General features: G+C 47.0%; 1 protein-coding gene across 1 annotated transcript in view; it reads left to right on the top strand.

The window, feature by feature from the left end:
• Positions 1–19,299, top strand: part of LOC146863607 (uncharacterized) — a 442,187-nt gene that overhangs the window by 13,823 nt on the left and 409,065 nt on the right. The window contains exon 2 of the mRNA XM_085627628.1: positions 2,751–2,794. The gene's annotated coding sequence lies outside the window, so the exon portion shown is untranslated. The remainder of the gene's footprint in view (positions 1–2,750; positions 2,795–19,299) is intronic.

Genomic DNA, 19,299 nt, shown 5'->3' with positions numbered 1-19,299 from the left:
TCTCTGAGGATAGAACCTCTCTCTGCCCCTCTCTCTGAGGATAGAACCTCTCTCTGCCCCTCTCTCTGAGGATAGAGCACATCTCTGCCTCTCTCTGAGGATAGAACCTCTCTCTGCCCCTCTCTCAGAGGATAGAGCACGTCTCTGCTTCTCTCTGAGCATAGAGCACGTCTCTGCCTCTCTCTGAGGATAGAACCTCTCTCTGCCCCTCTCTCTGAGGATAGAACCTCTCTCTGCCCCTCTCTCTGAGGATAGAGCACGTCTCTGCCTCTCTCTGAGGATAGAACTTCTCTCTGCCCCTCTCTCTGAGGATAGAACCTCTCTCTGCCCCTCTCTCTGAGGATAGAGCACGTCTCTGCTTCTCTCTGAGGATAGAGCACTTCTCTGCTTCTCTCTGAGGATAGAGCACGTCTCTGCTTCTCTCTGAGGATAGAGCACGTCTCTGCTTCTCTCTGAGGATAGAGCACGTCTCTGCCTCTCTCTGAGGATAGAACCTCTCTCTGCCCCTCTCTCTGAGGATAGAGCACGTCTCTGCCTCTCTCTGAGGATAGAACTTCTCTCTGCCACTCTCTCTGAGGATAGAACTTCTCTCTGCCCCTCTCTCTGAGGATAGAGCACGTCTCTGCTTCTCTCTGAGGATAGAGCACGTCTCTGCCTCTCTCTGAGGATAGAACCTCTCTCTGCCCCTCTCTCAGAGGATAGAGCAGGTCTCAGCTTCTCTCTGAGGATAGAACCTCTCTCTGCCCCTCTCTCTGAGGATAGAGCACGTCTCCGCTTCTCTCTGTGGATAGAACCTCTCTCTGCCCCTCTCTCTGAGGATAGAGCACGTCTCTGCTTCTCTCTGAGGATAGAGCACGTCTCTGCCTCTCTCTGAGGATAGAACCTCTCTCTGCCCCTCTCTCTGAGGATAGAACCTCTCTCTGCCCCTCTCTCTGAGGATAGAGCACGTCTCTGCCTCTCTCTGAGGATAGAACTTCTCTCTGCCCCTCTCTCTGAGGATAGAACCTCTCTCTGCCCCTCTCTCTGAGGATAGAGCACGTCTCAGCTTCTCTCTGAGGATAGAACCTCTCTCTGCCCCTCTCTCTGAGGATAGAGCACGTCTCCGCTTCTCTCTGAGGATAGAACCTCTCTCTGCCCCTCTCTCTGAGGATAGAGCACGTCTCTGCTTCACCCTGAAGATAGAACCTCTCTCTGAGGATAGAGCACATCTCTGCTTCTCTCTGAGGATAGAGCACGTCTCTGCCTCTCTCTGAGGATAGAACCTCTCTCTGCCCCTCTCTCTGAGGATAGAGCACGTCTCTGCTTCTCCCTGAGGATAGAACCTCTCTCTGCCTCTCTCTGAGGATAGAACCTCTCTCTGCCCCTCTCTCTGAGGATAGAACTTCTCTCTGCCCCTCTCTCTGAGGATAGAACCTCTCTTTGCCTCTCTCTGAGAATAGAACCTCTCTCTGCCCCTCGCTCTGAGGATAGAACCTCTCTCTGCCCCTCTCTCTGAGGATAGAGCACATCTCTGCCTCTCTCTGAGGATAGAACCTCTCTCTGCCCCTCTCTCTGAGGATAGAGCACGTCTCTGCCTCTCTCTGAGGATAGAACCTCTCTCTGCCCCTCTCTCTGAGGATAGAACCTCTCTCTGCCCCTCTCTCTGAGGATAGAGCACATCTCTGCCTCTCTCTGAGGATAGAACCTCTCTCTGCCCCTCTCTCTGAGGATAGAACCTCTCTCTGCCCCTCTCTCTGAGGATAGAGCACGTCTCTGCCTCTCTCTGAGGATAGAACTTCTCTCTGCCCCTCTCTCTGAGGATAGAACCTCTCTCTGCCCCGCTCTCTGAGGATAGAGCACGTCTCAGCTTCTCTCTGAGGATAGAACCTCTCTCTGCCCCTCTCTCTGAGGATAGAGCACGTCTCCGCTTCTCTCTGAGGATAGAACCTCTCTCTGCCCCTCTCTCTGAGGATAGAGCACGTCTCTGCTTCTCCCTGAGGATAGAACCTCTCTCTGAGGATAGAGCACGTCTCTGCTTCTCTCTGAGGATAGAGCACGTCTCTGCCTCTCTCTGAGGATAGAACCTCTCTCTGCCCCTCTCTCTGAGGATAGAGCACGTCTCTGCTTCTCCCTGAGGATAGAACCTCTCTCTGCCTCTCTCTGAGGATACAACCTCTCTCTGCCCCTCTCTCTGAGGATAGAACTTCTCTCTGCCCCTCTCTCTGAGGATAGAACCTCTCTTTGCCTCTCTCTGAGAATAGAACCTCTCTCTGCCCCTCGCTCTGAGGATAGAACCTCTCTCTGCCCCTCTCTCTGAGGATAGAGCACATCTCTGCCTCTCTCTGAGGATAGAACCTCTCTCTGCCCCTCTCTCTGAGGATAGAGCACGTCTCTGCCTCTCTCTGAGGATAGAACCTCTCTCTGCCCCTCTCTCTGAGGATAGAACTTCTCTCTGCCCCTCTCTCTGAGGATAGAGCACATCTCTGCCTCTCTCTGAGGATAGAACCTCTCTCTGCCCCTCTCTCTGAGGATAGAGCACGCCTCTGCCTCTCTCTGACGATAGAACCTCTTTGTGCCTCTCACGAAGGGAAGAAACCTCTCTCCCTGCCTCTGACTTTAGAATATCTGCCACGTGGTGTCTGCCTGTCTGTGTCTGGCACCGGGGCAGCCCTCTGCCTGGCACTGCTGTTAGAACACATCTGGACTCCCTGTGACTCTAGATTACCCTCTCGCTGTCTTCTGTGAATCACGTGTCTCTTTCTCGCCTACAGGGGGTCCCAGGCAGAAGGAGCAGCTCCAGACGGAAACACAAACAGTAAGTACCGAGAGATGTGCCTTATAAGCATCCGTAGATTGTGATGTGTCTGTTTATATAGGCTTAGCCCAACAGGAAATGCATATTTTGTTTTAGTAATAACTGCAAATGTTTCATAAATATGTTCAACATTTTAAAAACCATCCTTCTGGTTGAATCCAAGACACCATGCACGCATTGCTGGAGGTGACCTAAAGTTATACAATCCTCCATGTTTGTCCTTTGAGAAACAAGCGCTCAAGACCACGGCTGGCATCAGGAGCTCCTTCATGCAGTCACTCCATGCAGCCACTCCATGCAGCCACTCCATGCAGCCACTCCATGCAGTCACTCCATGCAGCCACTCCATGCAGCCACTCCATGCAGTCACTCCATGCAGCCACTCCATGCAGCCACTCCATGCAGTCACTCCATGCAGCCACTCCATGCAGCCACTCCATGCAGCCACTCCATGCAGTCACTCCATGCTGCCACTCCATGCAGCCACTCCATGAAGTCACTCCATGCAGTCACTCCATGCAGCCACTCCATGCAGCCACTCCATGCAGCCACTCCATGCAGTCACTCCATGCAGCCACTCCATGCAGCCACTCCATGCAGTCACTCCATGCAGCCACTCCATGCAGTCACTCCATGCAGCCACTCCATGCAGTCACTCCATGCAGTCACTCCATGCAGCCACTCCATGCAGTCACTCCATGCAGTCACTCCATGCAGCCACTCCATGCAGCCACTCCATGCAGTCACTCCATGCAGCCACTCCATGCAGCCACTCCATGCAGTCACTCCATGCAGCCACTCCATGCAGCCACTCCATGCAGCCACTCCATGCAGTCACTCCATGCAGTCACTCCATGCAGTCACTCCATGCAGCCACTCCATGCAGTCACTCCATGCAGTCACTCCATGCAGCCACTCCATGCAGCCACTCCATGCAGTCACTCCATGCAGCCACTCCATGCAGCCACTCCATGCAGTCACTCCATGCAGTCACTCCATGCAGCCACTCCATGCAGCCACTCCATGCAGTCACTCCATGCAGCCTCTCCATGCAGTCACTCCATGCAGCCACTCCATGCAGCCGCTCCATGCAGCCACTCCATGCAGCCGCTCCATGCAGCCACTCCATGCAGCCACTCCATGCAGTCACTCCATGCAGCCACTCCATGCAGCCACTCCATGCAGTCACTCCATGCAGCCACTCCATGCAGCCACTCCATGCAGTCACTCCATGCAGTCACTCCATGCAGCCACTCCATGCAGCCACTCCATGCAGTCACTCCATGCAGCCACTCCATGCAGTCACTCCATGCAGCCACTCCATGCAGCCACTCCATGCAGTCACTCCATGCAGTCACTCCATGCAGCCACTCCATGCAGCCACTCCATGCAGTCACTCCATGCAGCCACTCCATGCAGTCACTCCATGCAGCCACTCCATGCAGCCACTCCATGCAGCCACTCCATGCAGCCACTCCATGCAGCCACTCCATGCAGTCAGTCCATGCAGGTGCCATCACCCACCCTTAGGAGTTCAACTCTGACATGCCATTCTCATGCATGCTTAGGGGAGGGCTGTAATACAGACCCCCCAGCAGAGATCTGCTCTCACCACCCTCGTCACCGACCTCCGCTCCTGATAGCGAGGAGTCCGCCTGAGTGGGGCCCCGGCGGCTTCTCTGCACAGGCCTCATGAAGGAAGGTGTCTGTGACCCCAACCCTAAGAGGGGCTGGCAGAACAACCTGGGAGAAGGACAGGCGGGGGCATGTTTATGAAGAAACCATGCAGTGCTGCCAGCCACCTTGCATGCGAGGCTGCGTTATAGGGAGAGGGCAGGAACGTTGATGGGGGGCGGGGCGGGGGAGGGGGGGTGTTCACACGCGCTCAAATCAAATCATACAATTTTTATTCAGATTTTTTTAGATCCATAAAAGAGCATAAAATGTACAAGATAAGAATATATATATCTTTGGGATCACTGACATAATATCGACTACAAAAATATAGACTTACAAAAATATCGATGCCAAAATATAGAATGCCAAAATATCGAAGTCCTATCTCCAAACAGGAAATTACAAAAATATCGAATCCAAAATATCGTTGTAAATAATATAGTTAGTCAAAATATCGAATTTTTTAAATGTTTTAAAAGTAATGTTAAATTAATTAAATAATACATATAATTAACTGACACATACTTAAAAATACTTAAATAACAGTAAACTTAATGAATAATTAAAGTAAGTAAAAAAAAAAATTTAATACATATATCTTAACGTGATATTAATTAAAAATATTCAATATTTTCTGTGTAGGATAGCGGGCGCGTAAAATTTACTATTACCACTCCAGTAAGTGCAATAGTAGGGAAAGCGTTGCATAGCGGGAGGGTAAAAATTACTATTCCCACTCCAGAGAATGCAACAATAGGGAAAGCGTTGGATAGCGGGAGGGTAAAAATTACTATTCCCACTCCAGAGAGTGCAACAGTAGGGAAAGCATTGGATAGCGGGAGGGTAACATTTACTATTCCCACTCCAGTGAGTGCAACAGTAGGGAAAGCGTTGGATAGCGTAGGGGTAAAAATTACTATTCCCACTCCAGAGAGTGCAACAGTAGGGAAAGCGTTGGATAGCGGGAGGGTAAAAATTACTATTCCCACTCCAGAGAGTGCAACAGTAGGGAAAGCGTTGGATAGCGGGAGGGTAAAAATTACTATTCCCACTCCAGAGAGTGCAATAATAGGGAAAACATTGGATAGCGTAGGGGTAAAAATTACTATTCCCACTCCAGAGAGTGCAACAGTAGGGAAAGCGTTGGATAGCGGGAGGGTAACATTTACTATTCCCACTCCAGTGAGTGCAACAGTAGGGAAAGCGTTGGATAGCGTAGGGGTAAAAATTACTATTCCCACTCCAGAGAGTGCAACAGTAGGAAAAGCGTTGGATAGCGGAGGGTAACATTTACTATTCCCACTCCAGTGAGTGCAACAGTAGGAAAAGCGTTGGATAGCGTAGGGGTAAAAATGACTATTCCCACTCCAGAGAGTGCAACAGTAGGGAGAGCGTTGGATAGCGGGAGGGTAAAAATTACTATTCCCACTCCAGAGAGTGCAACAGTAGGGAAAGCGTTGGATAGCGGGAGGGTAACATTTACTATTCCCACTCCAGTGAGTGCAACAGTAGGGAAAGCGTTGGATAGCGTAGGGGTAAAAATTACTATTCCCACTCCAGAGAGTGCAACAGTAGGGAAAGCGTTGGATAGCGGGAGGGTAACATTTACTATTCCCACTCCAGTGAGTGCAACAGTAGGGAAAGCGTTGGATAGCGTAGGGGTAAAAATTACTATTCCCACTCCAGAGAGTGCAACAGTAGGGAAAGCGTTGGATAGCGGGAGTGTCAAATTTACTATTCCCACTCCAGTGACTGCAACAGTAGGGAAAGCGTTGGATAGCGTAGGGGTAAAAATTACTATTCCCACTCAAGTAAGTGCAATAGTAGAGAAAATAATAAATGTATTTTAATTTTTAAATTAATTAATTATTAATACAAAAACAAGTATTACAATTAATTACCAATCACACAAGAATTGATTATTTATTAATACCAATACATTTTTGTTTAATTAATTAACAATTAATAATTAATTAACAAACAATTGTTTTTCAATAACAAACATTAATAAATGCAAATAATACCAATTAATAATTAATTTATAATATATTAATTAAGGATATACACAAATTATTTAAATAATTATTTTTTTCCAATTATATTACTTCCCACCATATTCACGTATAAACACAATACCCGCTACAAATATTAATTGAATACAATTAACATAATTATCAATTTACCTATTAATACTAATTAATTACCAATTAATACTAATTATTTACCAATTAATAATTAATCAACAACCAATTAATTTGCAATACCAATTAATAATTAACTAATAACAATTAAATTACTTCCCACCCTATTCCCCTATAAACCCACAACCCGCTACAGAAGTAAAATGCAAAATTAAATTAAAGATATATTAATTAACAATATACACAAATAAATTAAATAATTATTTGTTTACAATTATATTACTTGCCACCATATTCCCCTATAAACACACTGCCCGCTACAAATATTAAATGAATACAATTAACATAATTATCAATTAAACAATTAATACAAATTAATTACCAATTAATACTAATTATTTACCAATTAATAATTAATCAACAACCAATTAATTTACAATACCAATTAATAATTAACTAATAACAATTAAATTACTTCCCACCCTATTCCCCTATAAACCCACTACCCGCTACAGAAGTAAAACGCAAAATTAAATTAAAAATAATTAATAATTCCTATAAATTATTATTTAATAATCTATAATTAAATTACTTCCCACCCTATTCCCCTATAAACCCACAACCCGCTACAGAAGTAAAACGCAAAATTAAATTAAAAATTATTAATAATTCCTATAAATTATTATTTAATGTACTATAATTAAATTACTTCCCACCCTACTCCCCTATAAACCCACAACCCGCTACGGAATTAAATTACAAAAAAATAAAAAAACATAAAATTCAATAATTTAAAAATATTCTAACATACATTCCAATAATAATACATACTTTTAACACATATACTAACACTTAAAACACTATAAAAAATTCGATATTTTTAACAACTATATTATGACTGTCGATATTACTTACTTCTATATTATTGCAATCGATATTTCTTACCTGTTTTTCGATATTCTTCACCACTATATTTTTGCAAGTCGATATTCTGTCCATTCGATATTTAAAACTCGATATTCTGGCTACTCGATATTTTTTTTTCGATATTATGTCTAGTTACCATATCTTTGATATAAGAACACAGTAGATAAAAAGAAACGTGCAAAGTAGTCCTTCCCAGAAGTGTACACATGTGCACAAAGATGCGTAGAGAGTGTCCTGTGGTACACACTGCGCGTTCAAGTGCCAACAAGTGCGACCGTTGGGCAAGGCCCCGGTATAATTTGGCTCATCAGGTGGCAGGTGGCGAGGGGCTGCTGCCTGAGGATCACCCGTAAGCTAACCCACCAATCTTGGCATTGTTGTAATGCTAATAAACCTACAGCAATATTTCTTTCCACACAAAAGGTGTCGTGTCTGGTTATTTCTCTAGCATTGCTGTAGAAGGGGCGGGGTGGTGAGTGTTGCCGATATTGGCACTATGTCCTGTGGTACAAACTGGGCGTTCAAGTGCCAACAAGTGCGACCTAATGTCTCCTACAAAATACTACAGCCAGCAGCAGCCACTGCGCGTCTGCCCCAGATCACACCCTCAGTGCAGCGGCGCTGTTTGTCGTTCTCTGAGTCATGCCATTGCTCCGGCCCATTTTAGTATCTCCCAATCATCTACTGGAACCCACTCTGGTCAGATGGACCTTTTTACTTGACCAATAGCGTGGAGGGAAAACAACACAATTATCAAAATTACTGTCCGCAATTTGCCATAATCAAGGACTCGAGACTTAATCTCTTGGCTCTCTGGTTTTTATTATCAGCATGAAGATTTGCAGATACAAAGTCCTCAATACGAGGCACAACAAGTACATAGGCACTAACACAAAAGCTACTCTACGGAGAATCCGCATACGGCTAAAAATAACTAAAAGTACAATCTCTAAAAGCATGAGGTAGAACACCACCAAGCAAATGTCGATACTAGGGACACTGAACCATACCATCTCTGTCCCTACTCTGCACTAGATGACATCCCTACTTAGCAATCCCTTGAGACCCTCATCGAATAAAAGGTGTCAGAGTGAAACTTCATAAGAAGACTTCACTTAGAGAGCTTGGTCTAAGTTGCCCCCTCTATCTCTTCGCCTAGCCTTCCTCTGCTCTGGGCTGCTCTGATCTGCCTCCACCCTCGGGGCGCTGTCCCTAATACAGAACCCCAAAACTCAGAACACGCCCTTTGCGCCTCCTCTTCTGCGGGGTCGTCTTTCAGTAAATTTCCACAGAGCGCTGTCCAGTTCCATCGTCCATCGCTTGGCCTTGAGTCCCAGACGCCATCCGCACTAGGAGTTACGATTGGCACATTCCAATACACTCCCATGTCTGGCTTTTACTACATAAGTCAATTTGTGAACAAAGAGCTTCTCTACTAACTACTACTAACTACTACTAACTACTAACGAGCAACTGTCCTTGCACCTGGGGTGAGATCATGCAAAGCAGACATTCTTCACATCTTTTAAGTTGCAATTTACTACAGCCTAAAACCTCTACTGGAATAAATCCCTTTTGGCCTATTGCCCTTGGCTAACATAAGAAAATACCAGGCCTTTCGCCTCAACGATATATGCGAATTCTGGCCACTACTTCGGTTACACAAGCAGGTTTAAATCACAGTATTGACATTTACGTCTTTCTTTCATGTGTGGTCAAACTAAACAGTCCACAGACACGAAGTCTAAGTTACACATTTCTAATACCACATTACTTTTCAGGCTAAACTCTATACATTTCTCTAATACCTTTACAATGTGCTTGTACATAGCTGGCACTTCTATTAAAATCGATATAGGTTATACAATTCGTAATACATTGCACACAAAATACCTGAGTACACATTTGATTATATGCGGGTGCCAACTAACAGTGAGTATAATGCACCCCTACAATTTTCAAACTTTTAAGCGCTACATCAGTTCCCCCCTTTGATGACATCCGTCATCACACCATTACATTTCTCTTCTTTAGAACTGATTTAGACCGCGCTAGTCATAACTTTGCCATGTCGAACTCCCTCCAGTCTCTTAAGACTCTCATATTGCTGCTCCTGGAGCTTCGCCATCCTTTTCTCGTTTGCCTTAAGAGCCCTTTCAACCTTGCCTCCTTGATACCACTTCCATGCCTTCACGCATCCCCACAAACAAATCACGGAAACCACAGCAATGATAATCGGCTTCAACACTGATCCCAGAAATCCTCTTCCCAAATTTGCAAACCAAGTTCCCACTCTTCCAAATCCTAATCCAATCTTCTCCCACACATTCTCCTCCGTCAAATCCATAATCTCCTTGTGAATAGTCGTGATGTTATCTATGTACTTCCCTATCTCCTTCGTGTTGTCTGGAATATATGTGCAGCATTCCTGAACCTTCAATAATTTGCAGACTCCGCCTTCTTTGGCTAGTAATACATCTAAAGCAAGGCGATTCTGCATAACCATATTCCGTATCGACAACATCTCTCCAGCCACCAACAACAAAGATCTCGCCGTGTTTATAGACAACTCATCAACCACAGTCGCCAACCTCCTAATCTTCACATCATTCAACACCACACCCATACTAGGTATCATTGCTCCGTATATGTCCCCAATCACTGCACCGGCATTCGTAGCCCTACGTTTCCTAGACTGTCGCTTCGTCTCTAACAACTCCAAGTCCTCGGTGTGATAGATCTTCGGGAATATAATAGCCAAATAGCATATGCCATACCAATTCGCAGGTAGCCTGACATAAGCATTCTTCCCACATACATAATATACTGTCGGAATTACCTCTACTGGACCTACCATAAAATTCTTAGCAGAAGCTTCCACTGTAAAGGTCTGAGAACAAGTGCTATGTCCTACTGCGACCTTATCCGTATCGGATTGAGGCCGTCCAATACACAAATTCCCTCTCTGTACCTCATCTAACGCTATTGGTCCATAACTTCCCTTGGATCTGTGAGCCCTCTCCTCGTCTGTCCAATCTACTGGACTATCTCCGGTGTGTCGTGTCTGGGTCAACTGTCTGTATCTGTCCTCTACCTGGTCTATGAATTTCTTCTCTATCTCAGATAACGCACATGTCAGGTTATTCCTGTGAGCATGCGCCGTATCCAACTTCATAGTCGGTCTAAAATACTTCAGGAGTCTGTCCTCTTTCTTGCTAGAATCATATTTGTTCAAATGCTTGATTGCTGGAACTTCAGGAAGTACCGTGTCAAAATTTGAAAAGAAATACTCGAACTGTCTCCTGTCATAAAATAAACTGAGTAATAAACTACAAGAAATCCCATATGTCAATGGGAGATGATGATACTTGATACCCTCATCCACTGAAGCAGGCAACTGCATGCACACATAGCAATCCTTCACATCTATCGCATCAACATACTCATACAGCAACCTTGCATACGCGTTAAGCTTGAAATCACCCTTCGACAAATCCCTGTGGAGTCTGCGATCTTCCCTCAACTTCGATATTTCCTGTTCTCTGATACTGTCACCTCTCTGCCCTGGGGTAATAGGTGTGGGTGCTCCCTGAACCTTCCCCTCTTGCCTGTGAGCCACCATGTATGAACTTATCACTACCGCAAATATGGTGACTACCACAACTCCTATCAATGTGCCTATTATCAGTTTAGCCCTACGATGTGGGTTTGCAGGATCTGCCATCTTCGGAATGTACTCAGTGTCCAATACAGTCTCTGAAAGGGTATGTCTTCTTCTCATTAATGTCTCTTTCGTGAACTTAGGCAAACCTCCCTAACTTTTCTTCGTTCTATAACGGAAAAATCCCTAATTTTGTTCTTCTTCCGCTCGGATCTAGGTTATCTTCTTCTCTGCTTGCAACCTTCTCAAATCAATCTAACATAAGCGCTGGTCCCAACAGTTCCAAGACTCCCTGCAATATTTCGAGCTTAAGAATGATCAGTTCTTGTGGGTCTGGCACAGTCGTGAACGTCGGGAACTCCAAATTGTCCAAGATCATACCTCGAATGACACTTAGGAATGGCGGACTCGGAATATGAATCGTCAAAATTCCTTCGATCTCCAATCCCGGAACCTTCAGCAACACTTCCACCCTCTGGAGCGGGACACTGTTGACCAATGTCATCGACCTCAACCTTCCCGTGCTCGGTAACCCTGGCATCAGTCACTTGATATGCCCACTCGGGTGAAGCGTACTTCCGACTTGGCACTCTAGTTCTCTTGGACCTTCTCACACCACCTTGAGGATTCTCCTCGTCTCCTGATTCTTCTTCTGGTTCTTCCGAAACTGGTGCAAGGTCTGTGTCTGGAGCCAACCTCAGGTTTACCCGGTTCTGTCTGGCGGGCCAAACCCTTTCTGCTTCGGTAGCACCTCCGATCTTCTCTTCGATACCCTGTGCACTGACCTCCTCTTCTTCGGCCGAACTTGATTCTGTGCTACCCACTGCACCTCTTGCTCCTTCGCCGGTTTCTGGGTCAGTACTTCTTTCACGTTCTTCCCCAGCTCGATTCAGTGCACCATCAGCCGCTTCAGCAACCCTTACAGCTTGACTGGCCCTCTCAGGAGGCTCTGTCGGCTCTCTGGGATCTTGGTTCTCGAGAGGGGCTGTATCTTCCAAGGGTGCTGGAACTCTACGGGTATGAGAAGCATGCACCCAGTTCGGTAAACCTTCACACTTGACGGCTGTGTTCGTGACAAGAATCACTTGGAAAGGGCCGCGCCACCTAGCATCCAAACAACTCTTCCTCACGTGCTTTCGGACTAGGACCCAATCGCCTGGGTCCAAGTCGTGGCACCGGTCACTCGCAGCTGGAACCGTTGCTGTCTGCACCTGCTGAGACACAGAACGGACCACGTCAGCAAGGCCTTTACAATAGTCCAGGATCATATCATCAGTGATATTTACCAGGGCAGTGGCAGGTATTGCAGGCAAACGCATCGCTCTTCCCATGAGGATTTCATGGGGTGACAACCCAGTCCTTCTATCAGGCACACTTCGGAGGCTCATAAGGACCAAAGGTAATGCATCAGGCCATTTCAGAGACGTAGACGAACACACTTTCGCCATCCGAGCCTTCAGAGTCCCATTCACCTGCTCCACTATCCCTGAAGCTTCAGGTCTATAGCTACAGTGTAACTTCTGATCTATATTCAAAGCAGCACAAAGCAACTTCATAACTTCGCTGTGGAAATGAGTTCCTCTGTCCGATTCAAAGGACGTCGGGAACCCGTACCTTGGAATGAGTTCTCTCAATAAGAGTTTCGCTACTGTGAGTGTGTCACATCTGCGTGTAGGGTACGCCTCCACCCACCTGGAAAAGACACATACTATCACTAATATGTACCTCAACCCATTACACTTCGGCATTTCGACAAAATCCAACTGCATCCTATTGAAAGGTCCCCCAGACCTCCCTATGTGGCTCAACGTCACAGCAGTTCTTTTCCCTACATTCATCTGTTGACAAGTGACACACCTCTGGCACACAGTTTCAGCCACTGCACGAAACTTCGGATTGTACCAAGTCTGACGAAACACTCTCATCATGGCATCCCTACCCAGATGTACAGCACCATGTATCAACCTCGCCATGGGATTCAACAAACTTTCCGGCAACACCGCTCGTCCATCATTCGAAACCCATATATCCACATCTCCCTTCTCACATCCCGCTCGTATCCAGCTGTCACGTTCCTGTTCCAAGACCCCTTCCTGAAGCTGTTTCAGTTCCTCCCATGAGTCTGCCATAGCCAACATCTGACCATACACCACTTCCTCCCCATTTGCTTCCATGTAGGTCTCAGTAAAGTTGCATCCCTGTTCTGCACAAAATCGGGCTACTTCATCAGCATAGTTATTTCCCAACGAAACAAAATCGTTCCCCTTTGTGTGTGCAGCACATTTAACAACAGCAATTTCATCAGGACCTTGCAATGCTTTTAACAGTTTCCGTACATGTTCACCATTTCTTATGGGTGAACCTGAAGACGTCATAAACCCTCTCTGGGACCATAGCTGTCCGAAGTCATGAACCACACCAAACCCATACTGGCTGTCCGTATAAATAGTTACACGGATCTTCTCGGCTGCCAAACAGGCACGAGTCAAGGCAATGAGCTCAGCCACCTGCGCGGAGTGTACTCCTTCTAAACAAGAGGCTTCAACCACACCCGTGATGGTGCATACAGCAAACGCTGCTCTCAATCGACCGACACTGTCTCTTAAACATGAACCGTCCACAAAGAAAATCTCATCTGACACTGGGAGTGGTTCATCGACAATGTCAGGCCTCGGTTTGGTGCATAGTTCCGTAACGTCAAGACAATCATGGTCCTCACAATCTTCATTATCATCTATAATTGGAACAGGTAACAATGTAGCAGGATTTAAAACAGCACACCTCTTCAATGTCACATTATCGGCTGCAAGGATAACTTGCTCATAACGAGTCAGCCTATTATTCGTGAGGTGCTGTGTTTTAGTCCTAGTCATCAACAATTCAACAGAGTGTGGCACATGTACAGTAAGAGGATGCCCCATCACAATGCTCTCACATCTCTCGATGCTGACACCTGTTGCCGCAACGGATCTGAGACATCCGGGCAACGCAGAAGCTACTGGATCTAAAGTAGCTGAGAAATAAGCAACTGGTCTACGGACACCTCCATGATTCTGGGTTAACACTGCTAATGCGCAACCTTCTCTTTCGCAGCAGAATAATGCAAATGCCTTGTTGTAATCCGGCATTCCCAACGCAGGAGCGCTACATAAGGCTTCTCTCAGCCTCAGAAATGATTTCAAACAGTCGTCGTCCCATGGTACCGGATCACTTACATCCTTTCGCGTCAGCCGCTGTAAAGGCTTCGCTTCAAAGGAAAAGTTTGGGATCCACTGGCGGCAATAGCCCACCATTCCCAAAAACATTCTAACTTCCCTCTGCGTCGAGGGAACTGGCATCCTCAGAATCGCATCAATGCGATCTGGAGACACTTTCCTTTTACCCTTCTCAATTCTGTGCCCCAAATACTGTACCTCAGGTAAACAGTATTGCAGCTTGTTTGGAGACACCTTGTGACCGTTCTCTCCCAGGAAATTCAACAACGCAATGGTATCGACCCTGCAAGCGTCTTCTGTCTCTGATGCGACAAGCAGGTCGTCAATGTATTGTACCAAAACAGAGTTTTTCGGCAACACAAGACTTTCAAGATTCTTCTTTAGGAGCTGATTAAAAATCGACGGGCTCTCCGTATACCCCTGTGGGATACGACACCATGTTAATATACGATTCTCTAGCCTAAATGCAAAAAGAAATCTACTCTCTTCATGTAGGGGAATCGAAAAGAATGCCTGACACAAGTCAATCACTGTGAACCATCCAGCTTCGCATGGGATCTGGAACAGTATCACAGATGGATTCGGTACCACTGGACAACATGGAACAACTATGTCGTTTATTTTCCGCAGGTCTTGCACTATCCTGAACTTCCCACTTGGTTTCTGCAGTCCCATAATGGGTGAATTACATGGACTACCCATGATCTCCACCAGAATTCCCTGCCTAATCATAGACTCGATCACAGGTTTAATCCCTGCAATTGTTTCAGGCGACAGTTTATACTGAGGTGTTCTCGGGAATTCCGCGTTCGGCTTAACCTGTATTTTCACTGGTTCCACTCCCCTGACTAAGCCGATCTCCTCTCCGCTTAGATCCCACACATCGGTCGATACAGACTCCCTCAAATCCTGTGGAAGCTCCTCCACTGTCAAAGCCGGGTACATTTCCACGCACACCCGCTGATTTGCAACCTTAAAGGTCGCGTCATCATCCCTTGTCTGTACCTCTACTCCTTTCGGGGTACAGTAGATTGTGCAATTGAGCTTACACAATAAATCTCTTCCCAACAGACAAACGGGACTAGAATCGCACACCACGAACTGATGTCGATCCCTAAAGTTTCCTATCCTGACTGGAATCGGTTCCGTTAAGGGGCTCACTAGCCTCTTGTTCGCCACTCCAACCACTTGTATGCATTCCCCCGAAAGGGCTACCCCCGGAATTACTGCTGATCTTATAGTTGACCTGGTAGCCCCCGTATCTACCAAAAAGGTAGTAGGGTGTCCATCGAGTTCTGCTTCCACAAAGGGTCCTCTCTGATCTACCTCTAGAATAGCCCTAAGTATGCAATCATCATCCTGACCTAAACTTAGCTGCGCCAGCAAATCTGCATCCCTCTCCTCTCCCACTTCGAACATGGGCATCTGCAAATAAGTCCGAGCTCCCTGCTGTATGTTCTGCATCCTGGGTGGCTGGGGAACCTGCACCTGCGAGACGCCGGTCCCCCCTTGCATCATTCTCGGTACAGTCACCGTCTGTACCTGCTCCGCCCCAGGGACCTGACCCATTCCTCCCTCCATCTGCGGTTGATTATAGGGGTTCAAGGGACACTCGCGCCTCCAATGTCCCACCTGGTGACACTGGTGACAAGCAGTCGTCTTCTTCAAGATCGCTACATCTATGCCTGTCCTAGGGTCAACGGGCCTCGGCCTTCCCTGACCCTGCGCGTTCTGATTCCCTGTCTGATAGTTTCCCTGTCTCCGCACCACCGGACCCCCATTCGGCGGTCCCTGAGCAGCTTGCATCTGAATGAGCAATAGGTTATCCTTCATCTTCTTGTGCTTAGACTCAATCTCATCCGTGCAGTACCTGGCATACCGCAAGATCTCATCTACGGGCTTATTCTGCCAACAGATCAAATGCTGCTGTATCATAAGACTGACCTCGGGCTTCAAACCCAGCACGAACTTAGACACGAACTGTCCCATGTCCTTCGTTTCCAGCTCATCTAAACCACTGTACTGCTTAAAAGCCTTCAAAAGTCTCTCATAAAATTCATGTACTGTCTCCTTTGGCTCCTGCACCGTCCTATCTATCTTCACCCAATCAATGTCTTGGGGCGAAACCTTCGATTTCAACCAGGTAATTACCTTATCGTACAGCCTCATTACCACGGGCGACGGACCATTCGTAACCATGTTCCTATCAGGCTCATAGTCCGGCCAATCAACAGCAATTTTACATGCGTTCCACAGATCTCCCGGAACCACGATATCAAATAAGGTGTTCAGATCTATCCAAAACACCTTCGAAATCTTAACGAAACGCTCAACTTGCTTGTACCACTCTGCAGGCTTCTCCCTGAGCCTGGGAAAATCATTCGTAAATGATGCCAAATCCCCCCTGCTCCATGGTACATGCACATATCCTCCATTCGCCACCTCTCTCAAGGGAAGGATCTTTACCTCCTGCAAATCTCCTTCAGAGCTCCCTCCTTTCGCTCCCCTAGAATTCTTTTTCCTAGCCCATTTCTCTTGCCATTTGTCAAGCATCAACCATATTCTCATAGCTACAATCAGTTCCTTAGTATGTGACCTTAGACCAACAACTCTTTTCTCTTCCAATTCCCGCTCGGTACAATGCATCCTATGGTTCCCTTGTAATGCTCTAGTCTTGGATAGATCCACCCCATATTCTCTAGCCAAACCCGCCAGTTTCTCATGTGCCGCTCGTGCTTTACGAGTCACATCTTTTGCTACAAAAAGCAATTCATCTGGAGTATATGTCACTACTCTCTCAAGAGGTAGGTTCCCATATATTATTTCATCCGCCTCTGCTTTAAGTCTTACTACATCTATCATTCCTGCCTTCAAGGCCCCTTTCAACACCTGACAACTTGCTCCACGTCCCTCATCATACTCGCATTCCGGCTCCTGCTCTCTCCTTTCTTCTGGTGGTTCTATGGGAGCAGAATGGCTCGTAAAGGCAACTGGGGTTGTCCCCGCTCGGCCCATATTCCAGCTCATTTGCTTCTTTGGCGGTACCCATGACCCTAAATCTGATCTCGACTCCATCAGAGTCCTCGGCCTCACCGGTCTCTCGTCCTCTTCGCCCCTAGATGTGTCTGACACCGCTGCTAATGGTGTACTCCATTGTACAGGGCTTGGAGGTCGGGCCGTTGCCCCTTCCAACTCACTTTCCCCACTTTCTCTCCTCGTTCTTTCTGCCACTCGTTCTGACCTCTCTATTTCCTCTGATTCCGGACTGTATATCGACACAATCGGTCCAATGGTGACCGGTACCCTCAAGGCATCCGGTAACCTCATCTCTCTTCCAATCCTTCCACTGGTCTCCGACTGACCCTGTGAACTCGCTGTCTCAAACGAGACCAACCCTTCCACTCGGGTCTCAGGCTGGATTGTTACCCTCCTAGAGTCTCCCCTATCACCCCACCTATCGTCCACTTCGTCTGGATTATAAGGGGGTGGTCTCTCGTCTAGCAATCTTTGCAATACCCCATCATCAGAATCACTATCCTCTTCCTGTGCTTTCCCATGCCTTATCCCCGTCTCCTCCATTAGCGCGGGATACAGTTTCGCTTCCTCAATTGTCTGCACTCTCCATCTTTTCTCCGCTGCGTCCCACTTGGCGTCCTGAAATGCCCTAATCGACTTCCTCATTCTCTCCTGACTTCTTCCCTTTTCCTTATCATGCGCTGCTCTAATCCACGCATGTAATGCTTCAAACTGTGCTGGTCTTGGCAAGGGTTTTAAGGACCCCATCACCGTCTTCAGTTGGTACAGCACTGCTAGTCTAAATGAGCCGTACCTCGGGAAAGCTAATTCCCCTTCACCTTGTGTAACCTTGTGCCAATTCTCGATCCAAACTATAGTATGTAACCCCACATTCTGTGCCATATAATGTGCCGGGGTATCCTCGGGAGGGGCTTCTTCTCCCCCACGAACAACCACATGCTTATCGCCTCTACACAACTCTCGCAAAGCCCTAAGGCACTTCATGATGAGCAAATTCGATCTCGCGCTCTATTTACTTCTGGTTCTCCAATCCTCCAATAACAGCGCGACTCACACCAACCGGCCTATCACAGCGCGACACTCTCTGACGTCACCTTCCTTCGTTCGCAGCAGTTCCCTTCTCCAAACTCGTTTCACGCTTACTCACGTCCCATTCATACACTGAAATAACCGATTAAGTTACTTCTCTGGCTGTCCGTCCACAGCCTCTGACTGTTCGTCCACAGTCTCTCGACCTTGTTGACCTCGATTGGCGCCCGTCTGCCCCCGTCCGGCCAGACAAATCGCCTCTGATAGGTTACTAACACTCCGATCTGCACACCACAACCCACGACCAGCGTTAAGTTGCCATACACACACGCATTCGCTCCCCCTATCTCGGTCCAGGTGATCGATGGTACCTCACGATCTCCTTTGGGTGGTCAACAAAATCTATCTCAGGTATCTTCTACACCACAATTCCCGGGCTGCGCGCGCTCACAGCCTGATCTCACATTCACACGACATACACAACAACTCCGCAAGACATCACACAACACATCAACACCGCAATCTACAACATCTCATTATGTTCATACTCACTCCTGGAACTGCTGCTTTCTGCCGCACCGCTACTCGCCGTCGATGCTCATCTGCTGCCGTCTGCTGCTCGCCATCTGATGATTCAGCATCACTTATCGTCTCTTGGGCCTCAAGGGTCACTTATCCCTATCTAATCTTCCCTCGCTATCAGAAAGAAACCATCCTCGTTTGCTACCAACTGCTCCGGCCCATTTTAGTATCTCCCAATCATCTACTGGAACCCACTCTGGTCAGATGGACCTTTTTACTTGCCCAATAGCGTGGAGG

The sequence above is a fragment of the Triturus cristatus genome, chromosome 2_1 (genome assembly GCF_964204655.1).
Source record: "Triturus cristatus chromosome 2_1, aTriCri1.1, whole genome shotgun sequence".
Taxonomy (NCBI): Eukaryota; Metazoa; Chordata; class Amphibia; order Caudata; family Salamandridae; genus Triturus; species Triturus cristatus.
The sequence above is the reverse complement of the archived record's forward strand: the minus strand, read 5'-3'. Positions and strand labels throughout refer to the sequence as shown.